This window comes from Cyprinus carpio, chromosome B20 (genome assembly GCF_018340385.1).
Source record: "Cyprinus carpio isolate SPL01 chromosome B20, ASM1834038v1, whole genome shotgun sequence".
Taxonomy (NCBI): Eukaryota; Metazoa; Chordata; class Actinopteri; order Cypriniformes; family Cyprinidae; genus Cyprinus; species Cyprinus carpio.
This window is the reverse complement of record NC_056616.1, coordinates 1,490,443-1,505,379: the sequence shown is the minus strand read 5'-3', so window position 1 is coordinate 1,505,379 and position 14,937 is coordinate 1,490,443. Positions and strand designations below refer to the sequence as shown.

The window sequence follows — 14,937 nt, the reverse complement described above, 5'->3', positions numbered from 1 at the left end:
GTTCCGGTGCAACTACAGCTCTCATCTAAGTGGAGTCGAAAACTTCCCCCAGCAACAGTATTGATAAGCCACTCCCTCAAAGGTGAATCTCAAGAATCGTCTGTGACGGGGGGCTATTTGGATGTGAAAGTATGCATCTTTCAGGTGCAGAGAAAAGAACCAGTCCCCTGAGTGGATTTGCGAGAGGATCTGTTTCAGCGTAGTCATCCTGAATGACCATTTCATGAGGGTGTGGTTCAGGTGGCTGAGGTCGAGGATGGGCCAGAGGCCACCATCTTTTTTGGATACAAGGAAGTAACAGCTATAGAAGCCTGACTCGTGCTGAGCTGGAGGAACCGATTCTATGGTTCCTTTGTCCAGCAAATTCATTACCTCTGAACACAGGACGAGAGTGTCCTTGCTCTCTACTGAGGTGGAGACCACGACGCTGAAGCGGGTCTTTGAGTGAATTGGAGTGAATATCCTTATCCTCATAACCCACTTTGACACTCTGGGGATGGCATGCCAGGCTTCGGCCCGCATGGCTAGGGGTTGGATTAGCTTGAGTGACTAGCTGCCTAAAGGCAGGGCACTCATGGGAAATGGAAGAGGATTTTTGCGTGTTTTATTTTTTTCCGCTATAACAGTGGATGGTGGCTTGGGTGTTTAAACGGGCCCAGAGTTCGCAACAAACACATTTCCTTCTGCACCCGGGGTTGAACGGGGTGATAGGAGGCTTAAGAGAGGTCACTTGGAGGGTGGTTCGGCTGCAACGAGACCTGGCCCCATCCTCTTCCATCCTCTTCCTCGTTAATAGAGGGCAGATGAAGCCGAAGCACGAAAGAGGGCTGAATAGGGAGTGTGCCATGATTTGGTGTGCTCGTCATGGACCTGCGGGAAACATGGAGAGGAACTCTGGCGAGGGGCCTGATGGTGCCCCGGCAGGAACCACTCATCCAGATGATTGCAAGAGGGCTCCTCTGGTGGAGACCACTCTAAACCCAGCTCCTGGACTGCCTTCGAGAAGGTACGGAGAAGTTTGGCATCCATCATGGCTTTGGCAGCGCTGGGCGCAGACGGCGGCAAGGGGGCGGGATCAGTAACCGAGCCCAACAGCTCCTCTGCATCCGAGGCTGCCAATGACATGCTTTCATCAGGCAGCTCATCCTCACTTCCCCGAAATGAGACCAGATTGCTCATGCTGGGAGAGGGATGCTGGTCAGGCTGGGAAAAGAAGACGGGTGAATCCTCTCTCTGTGGCGAGGGTGAGGCAAGTGGGATCTGGTCTGACATGAGCTTGTCCGTAGCCGAACGCTCAAGACCTCTGCCCTGCTGTTTTTTTTTACTCACAGGTCCGAGGAAGAGCTCCAAGCTCGGGAATGGTCCGAACTGAGAGTACCCCCTAAAAGCAATTGAGCAAAGGAAGATTGATGTCACGTGATTGTATGGCCTGAGTTGCCTCAACTGGAACAGCTCATGGAGTCAGCGTACAGGCCCTACTGGCTGACAAGCACCTGTTGATCAGTGGGTGGAGGGCAAGTGGCCGACCAAGCGGGCCCATGAAGCCTCCGACTGGAGATCAAGACACAGAATGTCGGACGAGTGAGTCCTCTTGGTTTGGCAGATAAAAATGCTTTGTCAGTCCGGCAAGGAGGACTCTTGCGACATCCAACAGGAGATCAAAACTCATGGCATCAGACGAGTAAGTTTAGCCGGGCTGGGAGAGAGAAAAGGAAAACCCAACTGGGAGGGCTCTCGCAGCATCCAATGGGAGATCAAGACTCAGGACATTGAAAAGGTTAGCCTCGCCAGGTGGGGGGAAAAGACGTGAAGTTAGCTGAGAGGGCTCGGACAGAGTTTGGCAGGAGGTTGAGACTCATGCCAACAGACACCATTGCAGTCACATCACTCCGCCCAGACATGGTCTTGATGTCCCCAGCGAGTAAACAGGTGGTGTTACTTGCCAAGTATGCTAATCTGGTAGCTCAGTGTCAGAGGAATGGGTGGATGGCCCGCTGTGAGCCTGTTGAAGTGGGCTGTAGGGGCTTCGCAGGCCAGTCTCTACATCGGGTCCTGGGACTCTTAGGGATTTGCGGACTGCATAGGCAAAGAGCCATCAAGAACATACTGGGAGCTGCTGAGAAGGCTACACGGTGGCTCTGGTTAAAGAGGGGGGACGCGTGGCATAGGGCGCTACCTGGACACAAGTCGGGGCCTGATCACCCCCGGCTGGGTCGCCCGGGTGAGGGTGTCTGATGTAAGACCCGAAACACCCTATGACCCCGGGAGCATCACTGACGATGTGTCCAGGTTGCACTGCAAGGTGTATTTAAGTACTGGCCAAGGACCAGGGCCATACTAAGGGCTTTGACAGGATGTCTAGTTGGGAGATGTTTGATCTAAAACCTGCTGTAATTTATCACACTAAAGGTAACTTGCTTTGTTATTTTCTTGCTAAGAACTTTCACTTTATTATGCATGTACACTAGAGATGGACCAATACAGTAAATGTTTTATGACCTATTTTCTGATCATTAGACAAAAAAAAAAACCATTAATTAATAATATATCTTAATAATATCTAAAATAATATCTTACTACTACTGATAAGAATCACTTGTTTTCATTTAGGGTTAGAGTTATACCATTTTAATTATAAAAAGTATTTTTTCACAAATTTATTTTCACCTGTTTTTGGATGTCGAATTGCTGAAGTCTTTACAAAATTTTTATTTATTTTATCTATATTGTAAAGGCAACAACAGATTAATAGAACAAAGTCCCAGCCTCACCTTTTTTCTTGACAATCTCTTTATCTCAAATGTACATCAGAAAAGGTCTGGTGCTGCTTCCATTTCATTGTGACTAAGTTAAGTTAAGAGATATTTAAAAAAGTCATTATCTAAAAAAGCAAAATTCTAATAATTTCATTTTTGGAGCACATGGCTTCAGAGACACTGATTGGAAGTGCTGGGTAAATTACAGTACTTACAATGTGTAGTCCATTACTGATTACAAATTACATGATGAAAATTGTATTAACCAACCCTCTATGGTACGGAGTTGCCATATGGCAACAATTAATTTATACTCATTTCCTTGTTATTCTGAAAAAACTACGATATATCACATTATGGGAATTAAAAGGGTAGGCCTTAAGGTAGCCAATGATGTGCTGTTTTTAAGTCACATGACAACTAAATGTCCTCCCAAAACTCCTTTTCCCACTGTCACCCTCACACAGAAGACACCTGTTGAAGTGCTCCAGAAATTGCTCTATTAACTTAATTTCTAAACATCTTTTCTCAAGGGGGATTTTTTTTGCAACATCTTTGGTAAGTAAATTAGATATTTTAATTCATAAATAAATTTTGTCTAACATAGTTTTACTGTAAATTAAGAAAATATCAAGGTTGCCATATGGCAACTCTGTACCACTATGGAAAAATAGGTGTGTTGCCATATGGCAACACTGTACCACAGTGGAATTGCAGTAATGTATTTCCCCATTGGGATTTTTTATAGATAGTACCATCAATAAAATTATCACAGTTATTTAATGATTTGAAGTGTTTATTGTAGTATAGTTGTATTTATGTATAAATAACAAAATTATGTCTTCATTTCAGAAAATGAATACAGCTATATTTTATGGAAAGGGCAATAGGAAGAGTGCAGAGTTGGCCTGTCATGGAGAATAAAGGGAAGTGCAAATACCCTGGCTGAAGGGGGATCGTCCGCATGAAGTGCAGCAAATGTGACTTGCACCTTTGCATCACAGCTGAAAGGAACTGCTTTTTGCAGTTTCATGGGATGTCATGAAATGTGACTTGAGTTGGACTGAGACATGTGCACAGTGATGGACTGGGAAAACCCACACTGAGGGGCAGCTGTGGCCTAAAAGTCAGAGTGTTGGACTAGTTACCCAAAGGTCACCGGTTTGAGTCTCGGAGCTGGTAGGAGTTGTCGGTGGGTGGAGAGTGAATGAACAGCGCTCTCTTCCACCCTCAATACCCATGGCTGAAGTGCCCTTGAGCAAGGCACTGAACCCCCAGCTGCCCACTGCTCCGGGTGTGTGTTCACGGTGTATTCACTGCTCACTGCTGTGTGTGTGCACTTGGATGGGTTAAATGCAGAGCACCAATTCCGAGTATGGGTTACCATACTTGGCAAATGTCACAACTTTAACTTTTCACTTTACTTCAGGGAGCCCCCTATCGTAATACCTGAATTTTATGTTTTCATGTTCTACATGGTATTAGTGCATGTTCCATGCTACCAAACATTTACTTAACTTGTATAAAATACTTTCAAAAAGACTTGTTTTTGTTGTTGGAATCTTTGTGGATGTAAACAATAAAAAGTTGATGAATTTGATATGAATATATGGGTACAAAAGCGAATTTTTTTTGTCCGTTTGCAAGCATTATTATAATACTTTTAAGTACTATTTTGAAGGTTAAATGATAGGAACCCTACTTACTTTTGGTTTGCATGAGTTCCAAGTATAAAAATCTATCAATATCTAAAAGAAATGTCAATTTAAATAGAAAAGATAATCATAGTTTAATAGAAAAACTACTTTTTTGGTCATTTTCCATTGTGGTACACTGTTGCCACATGGCAACGTTTTCCTAAATACCCCCCCCAAAAAAATGTTTTACATTTTTTTTTTGGATTTGTATAATTTAACCTATTTCATGTAATAAAAACTTATTTAAAAAAATATTTCATGGTTAGAACATAATGCGTACCATAACCTGGATTACACATATTAGGTAATGTAGTATTACTACTTTTTTATTACTTTAGATTACTTTTGTCCTAACTCATTTATCACATAGATTTGAATGGGATTTTTGTAAACTATATTAATAAACAAAGAGAAACAATATATATTTCATTGTTTGTTATCAGCATCATGAAATGCATTGAACATTCCATTACAGCAGGGATTCTCAAACTATATAAAAGTGGTAGGTTCATTCAGAAAGGAAAATTTAAAAGGAAAAAATATGAATTGGAGTGGATCAAATTATGAGTTTTTTGCTGCCAATGTGTGAATATGTAATCATGTAATCCATTAAAAAGTAACTGTAATCTTATTATGAGAATTTTATAATATAATATAATTGAAAGTACTTAATATTTGGAATCTGATTACGTGATCCAGATTACATGTAATTACCCAGCACTGCTGATTGGTGTCATTTTGGTCGACCAAACTTAATTGTGTAAATGTCTGTTTAAAAATATTGTTCAAACCAATTATCAGTCTATCTCTAATTAGGGCTGGACAATAATTCAATATCAATATGTATCGCGATATCATTTTTTTCAATAACGGTGATATAATATTTAAACACATTTCCAATATTTCGTATTACATTACCAGTGTTTCTCATACATTGATTTATTTGTGGCGTTTGACTTCTTTGAATAAATTAAAGCACTGCACATTTCAAAATCAAAACGTGGCATGGGTGTTTTATATGAATGTATCTCTGAAGGGAAGCGACTGTCTTCAGAAAAGTTTCAATGGCATTTTTATGTCATCTGATGAAATAGCGTTTATGAGCGAAGCGCCGTTTTGATTACAGCGGTTACTGGAGAACCACTGTTTCTGCCGCTCTTAAAGCGCCTCCTGAGAATCAGTTTGCATTTTCAATAATAAGCCTGTCTCTTTTTTTCTGCAGCAACTCAGAGCCCTTTTCATACTCTTTATCCTGGCTGAAGCACATTCGTTTCAATCTATAAGAATAATCAGTCTACACTACCAGTCAAAGGCTTTTTAACAGTAAGATTTTTATTGTTTGTTTTAAAGAAGTCTCTTCTGTTCACCAAGCCTGCATTTATTTGATCCAAAGTACAACAAAAACAGTACATTTTTGAAATATTTTTACTATTTAAAATAACTACTTTCTATTTGAATATATTTTAAAATTAAATTTATTTATTTAAAATGTAATTTACTGATTATGTGATCAAAGCTGAATTTTCAGCATCATTACTCCAGTCTTCAGTGTCACATGATCCTTCAGAAATCATTCTAATATGCTGATTTGCTGATTATCAATATTTAAAACAGTTGAGTAAATTTTTCATGATTCTTTGATTAATAGAAAGATACAAAAATCAGCATTTATCCTCACCTTCCCTCTCTGGTTAAGAGGTTCAATGGTCAGACTATCGGCACTGATGTCGATAATTCTGCCCAGCTGGAACCCATCCGCAGGGTGGGGCGCCCACACCGGCTTTCCATCATCCATTTCACCGCTGAGGAAGAAACAAAGCAGAATGCATGAAATGCCAGAGGATGACTAGGGTCTACAATACTGACAAATCACTGAAAATGTTAGCTTGAAGCATTGATGGATGTGTGTTCATATGTTTGATATGTTTTTTTATTGCCTTATTTAGAAATATCAAAATGTTTAATGAAAATATATCAGGAAAAATAGTATATATGCACTTACACATTGTAATTTACATTTGTGTGGTGAAATTGTAACGATTTTTTATTTTGTTTTTGGCAAAATTTAATTCAAAAAATTATGTAGTGTTTGTAGTACCATACAATTGATTTTGCCTCATCAAAAATAAAATAAAAAAACCCCAGAGCAGGAAAATCTGAAATATTAAATAATATTAATATTAAATACAATTTATCCTAGTTTTTGATTAAATTGCATTTCACTTTTCTGGTTTCTGATGGTACTTGTTTTCAATTTTATATTTAAATATTATATGCAATACATAAATGTTAGTTAATTTCTCAAACAGGTTGGATAAAATTGGCCTTTCAAAGAAATGGTTTGTCTGCTGATGTTTTTAATCTCACAGTAACACAACAAAACTGAAAGTGTGGTAATTATCCAAACAAAGCCTAACCCTTTACTCTAAAATTCATATGGTGAATACAACGGCAAAATGTAGCACTACTAAATTCAAATCTCAAAGGGGTGATTTATTTGATTTGGTGTAGAATGAAAATGATCATTAGCATGGCCACAAATTTCACAACAGTCAGATTTAGATTCATAACAATGTCCATAGTGTAATTGTAAATAAATGTTTGATGGAATTCAATAACTTGCCAGCTAGACATACTGTACTTGGATGGGCTTCATTAGAAATACTAACGACTACTGTGGAAAAGATAAATGGAGCAAAACACAGAGATATCGCATAACTCAGACTCCAGAATGGACACAAATCTGTCAATCAATCACAAATCACAAGACTGACTGCAGGTATCACTGATACCAATACTACTGATGTCTCTAGGAAATAGTTTTTTCCCCCTAACATTTAACCATTGACTAAAGGCATTCAACATGACAGTATAATTGAAAGCTAGCAATTTTAACATTAATCAGACTTAAAAAAAATAACAACTTCTAATTTAAGTAAACTTAAAACAATCTTCACATGAACTCATTATAATAAATGTCATATTTACATTTTCCCTTCAGCAAGTAGGAAATATACAGACATTGAATAAAGTTATCAAACACTACATTCTAAATTAAATATATGAATCCTTAAAGCTACAAAAGTTATGATTTCCTCTTTTTTCTTGTGTTGTTTGATTAACAGACGTCACAGCAGCGGGGTTATTAGGTTATATGGCTGCTACTACTTTAAGAGCTGCCATTGCTGAACATGATGCAGATCTGACTCTCATGCTCGTAGTTTGATTCGCGCTTTAATATGAAATGATACAGGCTACACAATGCACACCACCGCATTGGTGTATTTAATTGAAGAGCATGTGCTATGAGCACAGTGACAGGTAGGGGTGCTTCGATCAAGATCGGCCGATCTTTAATGGGCATCTCGTCAGCCCCCCTAGTGACAGGACAGGAAAATTCATTCATCAATATGGCCTGACAACATCTCATCTGACTGCAGTTGTTGTTCTACTGAAGTTCCTTGTCACCTGTACTGTTTCTGTTTGTGAAGTGCGTCTCTGAAAAGACTCCCGTTTGATGTGGTCATAAAGTTATTCTGCGTTTAAATAAACACAGTTCTTGTCAAAGAAAAAGAAGACAGATATTATTTATGCTGTTACACTGGAAAAAATAATAGCCTGCGCTAACGCTCTAATTTTAACAGCACTACTTTGGACACATTGTAACAACAAACACCAAAGCTAACAAACATGGACTAAAAGCCACAAAACTTTCATTTCGATTTTTAATTTATGATCCATCAGTTCAAGTAGCTAACTGATCTACTCTGGAAGTCATAATGTGTCATCATAAAACTCAGCTGCCTTGCTTACTACAGTTTGACAAGTAAAAGAAATCATTGCAACTACTGGATCTGAGCAAAGTCAGTGTGGGAAAGCTGGGTCATATTCATACAGGTTAGGTGTGTCCTTAGGTGTGACAAGACAATAACTACCCATGTTTGAATTCTTCAGCCAAGTATGATGACAACAGATACTAGAAGGTCACCCAGGACAGGTAGGTCACATTCCCAGAGTATCAGCCCAAATCCAGGTCAAAAACATGGACCTGAAAATAGATCCCTGCTGCCAAACTGTGAGCAGAGTAGACACTTGATGTTTATTGTGCCTTCTGTGTAAGTCCACCATCACTTCTCTTGAAACCAGTCTGGCAGTGCAAACAGCCTCGGGGTTGGGGAATGGCACATCAGAGCAAGACCACTACAAAGTCAACCACCACCTGTACCTGTGGACTCACTTCACATCCCACAACACACTGTATTCAGCACCCTCATGCACTTTCAGAGCCACCTTCAATAACATCCACTCTCCGTGTCATTTCAACTACAAAAAAAAAAGGCCAAAGTTCACAAAGTAACTTATTGTCAGTGTTGTAAAATTTATTGAGTACAACTGATCTGTGCAAACTGAACCCATCATTTCTTCCTGGTCTCGTGTTGCTGTGTAATCATTTCCATTTATGGGTCAATGACATTTAAAAATGCCCATGATAAAGATTAGTGAAAAATCTAGTTTAACACACATGTGCCAGTTTCTTAAGAATGTGCTCATGTTCATTTCAAATAATAACAAAATATAATAACATATCCAAGTATACCAGTCTTACTTTACCAGTGTAGTTTTAGTTATTTTAGTACTTCAAGTTAAACTAAATGAAAATACATTAAATAAATAAATACGTTTAAGGTATATATTAGGTATATATTTCTAAAGGTGCTGTTGACTTAAGTAATACCCCAGTAATCCATACATACAAAGAAAACAAAACAAATAAATTGAAAATGAAAACTTCATGTCTACAGCGCCTTTAGCAATAACTGGGAAAAATGTTGGCGTGTTCAATACTTATTTTACCCGCTGTATGTATGTATGTATGTCTGTATGCTGTATATATATATATATATATATATATATATATGATATATATATATTATATCCTATATATATATATATATATGCAATATACACATACTCACACAACTATGTAGTGCACAACTTTGATTTTATTTCTAATTTAATTCTTTTAATGTGGCTTTTTTAAACATATGAAAACAGCTGTCATGTCACTGCATAAATTGTATTTTAAAAGTATTTTTGAATATTAGAGTTATACACAAAAAATAACTTTATGTCAATGATTCTCATAAGAATAAACAACTAACCCGACAAAAACGCTGTTCAATGTACTCGCTATTCGACACGTGGGTCGATGACATTACATGTGTGGGTTTACTCATTTTCATTCACAAACTTGTTCACAACTTTGAAAAGCCTATACCAAATGCCAGAAATTACACAAAATTATAACCTGACATACTTTAAAAAATCTTTTAAGAACATTTATTTCATTCTGTTGCTACAAAATGAAAGTCCTAATCAAACTGACCCTGATAGATGACTGTAACAGATTTTGACTTCTATAAAACAATAAAAACAACCGAGCATATCTTAAAATTGATAGCACGTCTCCACCATGAACTGTGAGGTACAGAAACTCACTAAAATGAACACTGTGGACACAAACAAATAGCATGACATTGTCTGACTGGAGTCTATTTTCTATAATTTACACATTGTAATATATGCTATTTTGTCAACAATCTCTGTGGATTGACTCAAAACATCAATGACTCAAAGACTGCATCGTAATATGTGTACATCCAAACTACACAGTACACACAAAGCGGCACCCCGTTGCATAAGCATAGTCAATATGTTAAGACTAAGTGTGTCTATCCAGTCTAACTTTTCAGTTCAAATTAGAGCAGTCTACCTTTTTGTAACTGATTTTAAAAAGTTATGACCAGTCTAGAAAAAAAAAATACATTACTAACTTTTTAAGACTAGTCTAAGCAGTTTATGCAACCGGCCCCACCAGATCTTATGAGTGTTTTATTAAGTAGTTTTTTTTTGGATGAATCTGATCTGATTGTTTTGTTATTAGGTTCGTTTTTTTTGTTTGTGAAGGTTTTTTTTGTGTGATACGCACTGTAAATAATAATAATAACAACACTTTAATATATTTATAAATAAATGACCAGTAAAGAAGGTCTTCTCCACTATCTACTGATAAATGGCATCGACTTGAGCTGTAATTCCAGTAAAAGCAAACCTAATCGCCATATATTGGAGCTATATTTAAATGTGTGCATAACAACAAGCATGAATTATATATTAGATCTTGCTGGACACATCGGATCTCATCACATCCCTTTTATTTATATTTATAGTTATATATATATATGGTCTCGCGAGAACGTGACGATATCCTCACATACAATTTGCAGTTCACATTAGCTTATAATGCAGATCAGAGCAAAAACCAAGCCCTGAGGTCAAAAGAACTGCCTGTAGAGCTCAGAGACAGGTTTATGTCAAGACACACATTGGGGGAAGAGTTGTTAAGAAATTATTCTTTTTCTGAAGGTTTTCAGAGTATTGTAGTATTCTTTATTATTAATGGTGGAAGTCTTATGAAAAAAAGAGCTCTTCCTAGAGCTCGCCTCCTGGCCAAACTGAGCATTTGATGGAGAAGGGCCTTGTCTAGACTGGTGACCAAGAAGCTGACGGTCACTCTAGTTGAGCTCCATGAGAAACCTACAGAAGGACAAACATCACTGCCGCACTCGACTGATCTGGGCTTTATGTCGGTGTGGCCAAACTCAATCTTCTCCTCAGTGAAGACACATGAAAACACACTTGGAATTTGGAAAAAAACACCTAAAGAACCCTCAGACTCCAAGCATCATGTTTGAAGGAAACCAGCTCTGCTCATCACCTGCAGAATACCATCCCAAAAGTAAAGTGTGCTGGTAGCAGCCAAATGCTGTGGGGCTGTTTTTCAGCGGCAGGGACTGAGAGACTCATCAGAGTAGAAAAAAAACTCAATGCACCAAAATATACAGATAGCCTTAATGAAAATCCAGTCCAGAGCATTCAGAACTGTAGACTGGGCAGAAGGTTTACTTTCCAACAGGACAATGACCCTAAGCACACAGCAAGAGCAACAACAATATCCTTGAATATCCTTGAGTGGCCCAGCCACAGCCTGAGCCTGAACTCAATCAAATATTTCTGGACAAACCCGAAAATGTGCATCTGCCCCCATCCAACCTGACAAAGCTTGAGAGGTGAACAAGTGAGGTGAATAATGGCAGATTATTGGCAAATTCTGATGCGCAAAGCTTGTTGTATCATACACAAAAAGATGTGATGCTGTAAAGGTGCTTCAGCTAAGTACTGAGTTAAGGAGAATACTTATGCAGGTTTTTTTTTTTTTTTTTTTTATAAATTAACAATATATATATATATATATATATATATATATATATATATATATATAATATATTATATTAATATTATATATATATATATTATATATATAATATATGATATATATATATATATATAATATATAATAAATATAATGGCAATGAATAGATTCTTTTCATTACTATTAAAGTGAAATAACCAAGAAAAATAACAATTTTAGAAGAAAATTTCAAACGGTACTTAGAGGCTTTTGCATCTGAACTCTTCATAGGCTATATTTACAAATTTCACAAAGACACAATTTGCTCTCTCATAAATTACTGGAATAACAAACATACGTAATTCATGAAAACATACTTTGCTTCCAGAAAGTAGAAGCAGGGACTGTCAAAATCATAACTGGTAAGAATGTTACATAAGAATGTTGTAACTGTAGAATTTTTATATAGGCCTACATAATATTGTGATGTCACAAATTTTCTTTAAATGTATGTCAATAAGTAGTTTTATTATGTTTTATTTTTGTTGCATTTGCATTTTTCCCTTTCACAGTGTTATAAGTAAATTGCTGTAAAATTACTCGTAAATACAAAAATACAAAAAAATGAGCTGTTCACACAGGCAAGGATGCTGATGACTTCAAACCAAACTATACAGAGTGTGGACTGGAGTAAAAGTGTCATCTGTGTCAAAATGTAATCTTGTTCTGCATTCAAACAGAACACATTATTGGTAATTTACTGGTAATCTAACAACTTGAGATTGATTTATTTTGTCCCTGTCTGCGGTCAAGGGACACCACTAAAGGAAGTTCTTGTGGTATCATCAGCCAATCAGCACTGACATGATGTTATTTTCCCACAGCTTTTCAGTAAAACGCACACAAACAAACAAACAAACAAACAAACAAACTGGAATTGCTTTTCCCAGGAGCAAAGATTGTAAAACTCCAGGGTTCTTGTTCCAGCCAAGCAACTGTCTTTAAGATGAATGTGAAGCCTAATTTTCTCCATGCATCATAAACCTTGTTGACTAGAGGAAGCTGCAAGCGGTCAGTCATAATATTAGAATGGATTAGGGAGCCATTGATTCAGGATGAGAGGTGCAACATGATCTCAGGACTAGAGGAAGAAGTGTAGCCACACGTCTCAGTCTCTCAGACTGTTTGAACAAGTCAGTGCCCTCCGCTGTAATGACATTTCAATGATTTAGAGGCCATTCACTGCACATTCTTGTGAATGATTTTAAATATGGTGGTCTATATAAACAAGTGCAAGATCAACATCTTTGGCAGTTTCACTTCACTCTAGTCACCACCCAAAATGCACCAGCAACTAAGCAGCACTGCCCTATCAACCATCCAGACAGAGACCAGACAGCAACACCCAGCAGGAACACTTCCTCACATATGCCTGTGATTTACTCGCATTATAGAGGGTTGCTTAGCAAGGCTGCATATATTTGATAGACTATTTAGTAAAACACTGTAATCTTTTCTGTGTGTATACATTGTAAAATGTAATTGATTGCTGTGAAGCAAAGCTGAATTTTCTGCATCGTTACTCCAATCTTCAGAGTCACATGATCCTTCAGAAATCATTTTAAACTGATTTATACTATTTCAAAAAAATTGAATTTGAAAATTTGAAAAGTATGGTTTGCCCCAAAAACTACTGCTACATGATTTGTAAACTACCTGCGAAAGAGATATTTGGTTATCAAGCAAAAGTAAATTTTACATATGCAAATGTCAACGCATAAGGAGCATTTGTTTAGGACTTTTTTTAGAATGCGGCTTGAATCAGCAAGAGAGAACTAGTTTATTTATTTTTAATATTTGTAATAGGGCTGCACGATTAATTGAAATGAAATCGAAATTGCAATTAGACAGAAGCTGCTATTGTGACTTGGTCATTGAGAGCATCGAGGAGAGTTGAAATCAGGTTAACTTTATGGTAATCAGCTATGACGCGGTTCGGCAGCAACGAATGGGAACGTAGAAGTCCACCGCTTGAGAGGATTCCAGAGAACGCAGATCTGTAAACTTTGGTTCCAACCACATTAGTTCCCAAGCAAAATGAAGAAGAGGTTGATAATTGTTGTGGTGGGTTTCCCATTAATCTACGACGTGTCTCTGTTTGCGTACAGGGACATAAAATAAAAAAAAATGATGCGTGGACCAATGTGTCTGAGATTGTTGGTGTTCCTGGCGATTTGCTGATGTGCATTGACGTTATAGGAATAATAATCTAATGATATCATAAATAACAGTATTATAGTCCCAGTTCACTTTTAAACCTTTAAATCAAATTTCCTTGATTATACTTACATTAAGTAATGTTCATACCTGATTATACTTACTTAAGTAACATTTTCAATGCAGGACTTTTACTTGTATCAGAGTATTTTTACAGTGTGGTATTAGTGCTTTATACAATATTAGGTAAGGGATCTTAATACTTCGTCCACAACAATATTTAATGAGGTTGACTTATAACGTTACCCTCCTTGTGGTCAGTCTGCACATGATCAACAAGCTTGTTTGCTTTGCGGCCGCTTTAAATACAAGATAAGTATTTGATCTACGTCAGAGCATCCACAAATCTTTCTACAGCGTTGTTGGCAGCGCGGCCAGAGCGATTTTTGACGCTCTCGATGGCAGCGGTGTGGACGCACAGTTACTTGACGGCAACCCACAAAAATAAAAGCCTACTGATTTGAAGTTTGAAAATGATGAAAACGCTTTCATTTATTTATTTTTAGACATTTTATCCAAAGCGACTTACACTTGGGGAATACATAAAGCGATTCTTCTTAAAGTAGCATTTTATTTTTAAGTTAACTATAAAATAATTGTACTTAATACTAGGCCTACCTTTTATTTTTAAAAAATATTAATCACACATTATTATTTAGTTTATTATTTTATTTAAAAAAAACTAAATAAATAAAGTGCAATAATATTATAACTATTATTAATTAATTTTTTATAGTTATATTTAATGGGTCACGCTATATGCAGTGTGAGGACCAAACCAAATCTCCAGGTTCTCTTATGAGAAATAATAATGTTATTAATAATAATAATAATATTCAATATAATAAAGTATTTATAATGCAATGCCTATATCACTGCTTAGAATACTATGAAATATGTTGTGTGCCTTATTCTGTGTAAGAAGCCACATCATCTCACAGAAGGATTTATTTCA

At 37.1% G+C, this 14,937-nt stretch overlaps 1 pseudogene; it reads right to left on the bottom strand.

Annotated features, from left to right (window-relative positions):
• LOC109051513 overlaps positions 1-14,937 on the bottom strand; it is a 68,110-nt pseudogene that overhangs the window by 38,688 nt on the left and 14,485 nt on the right.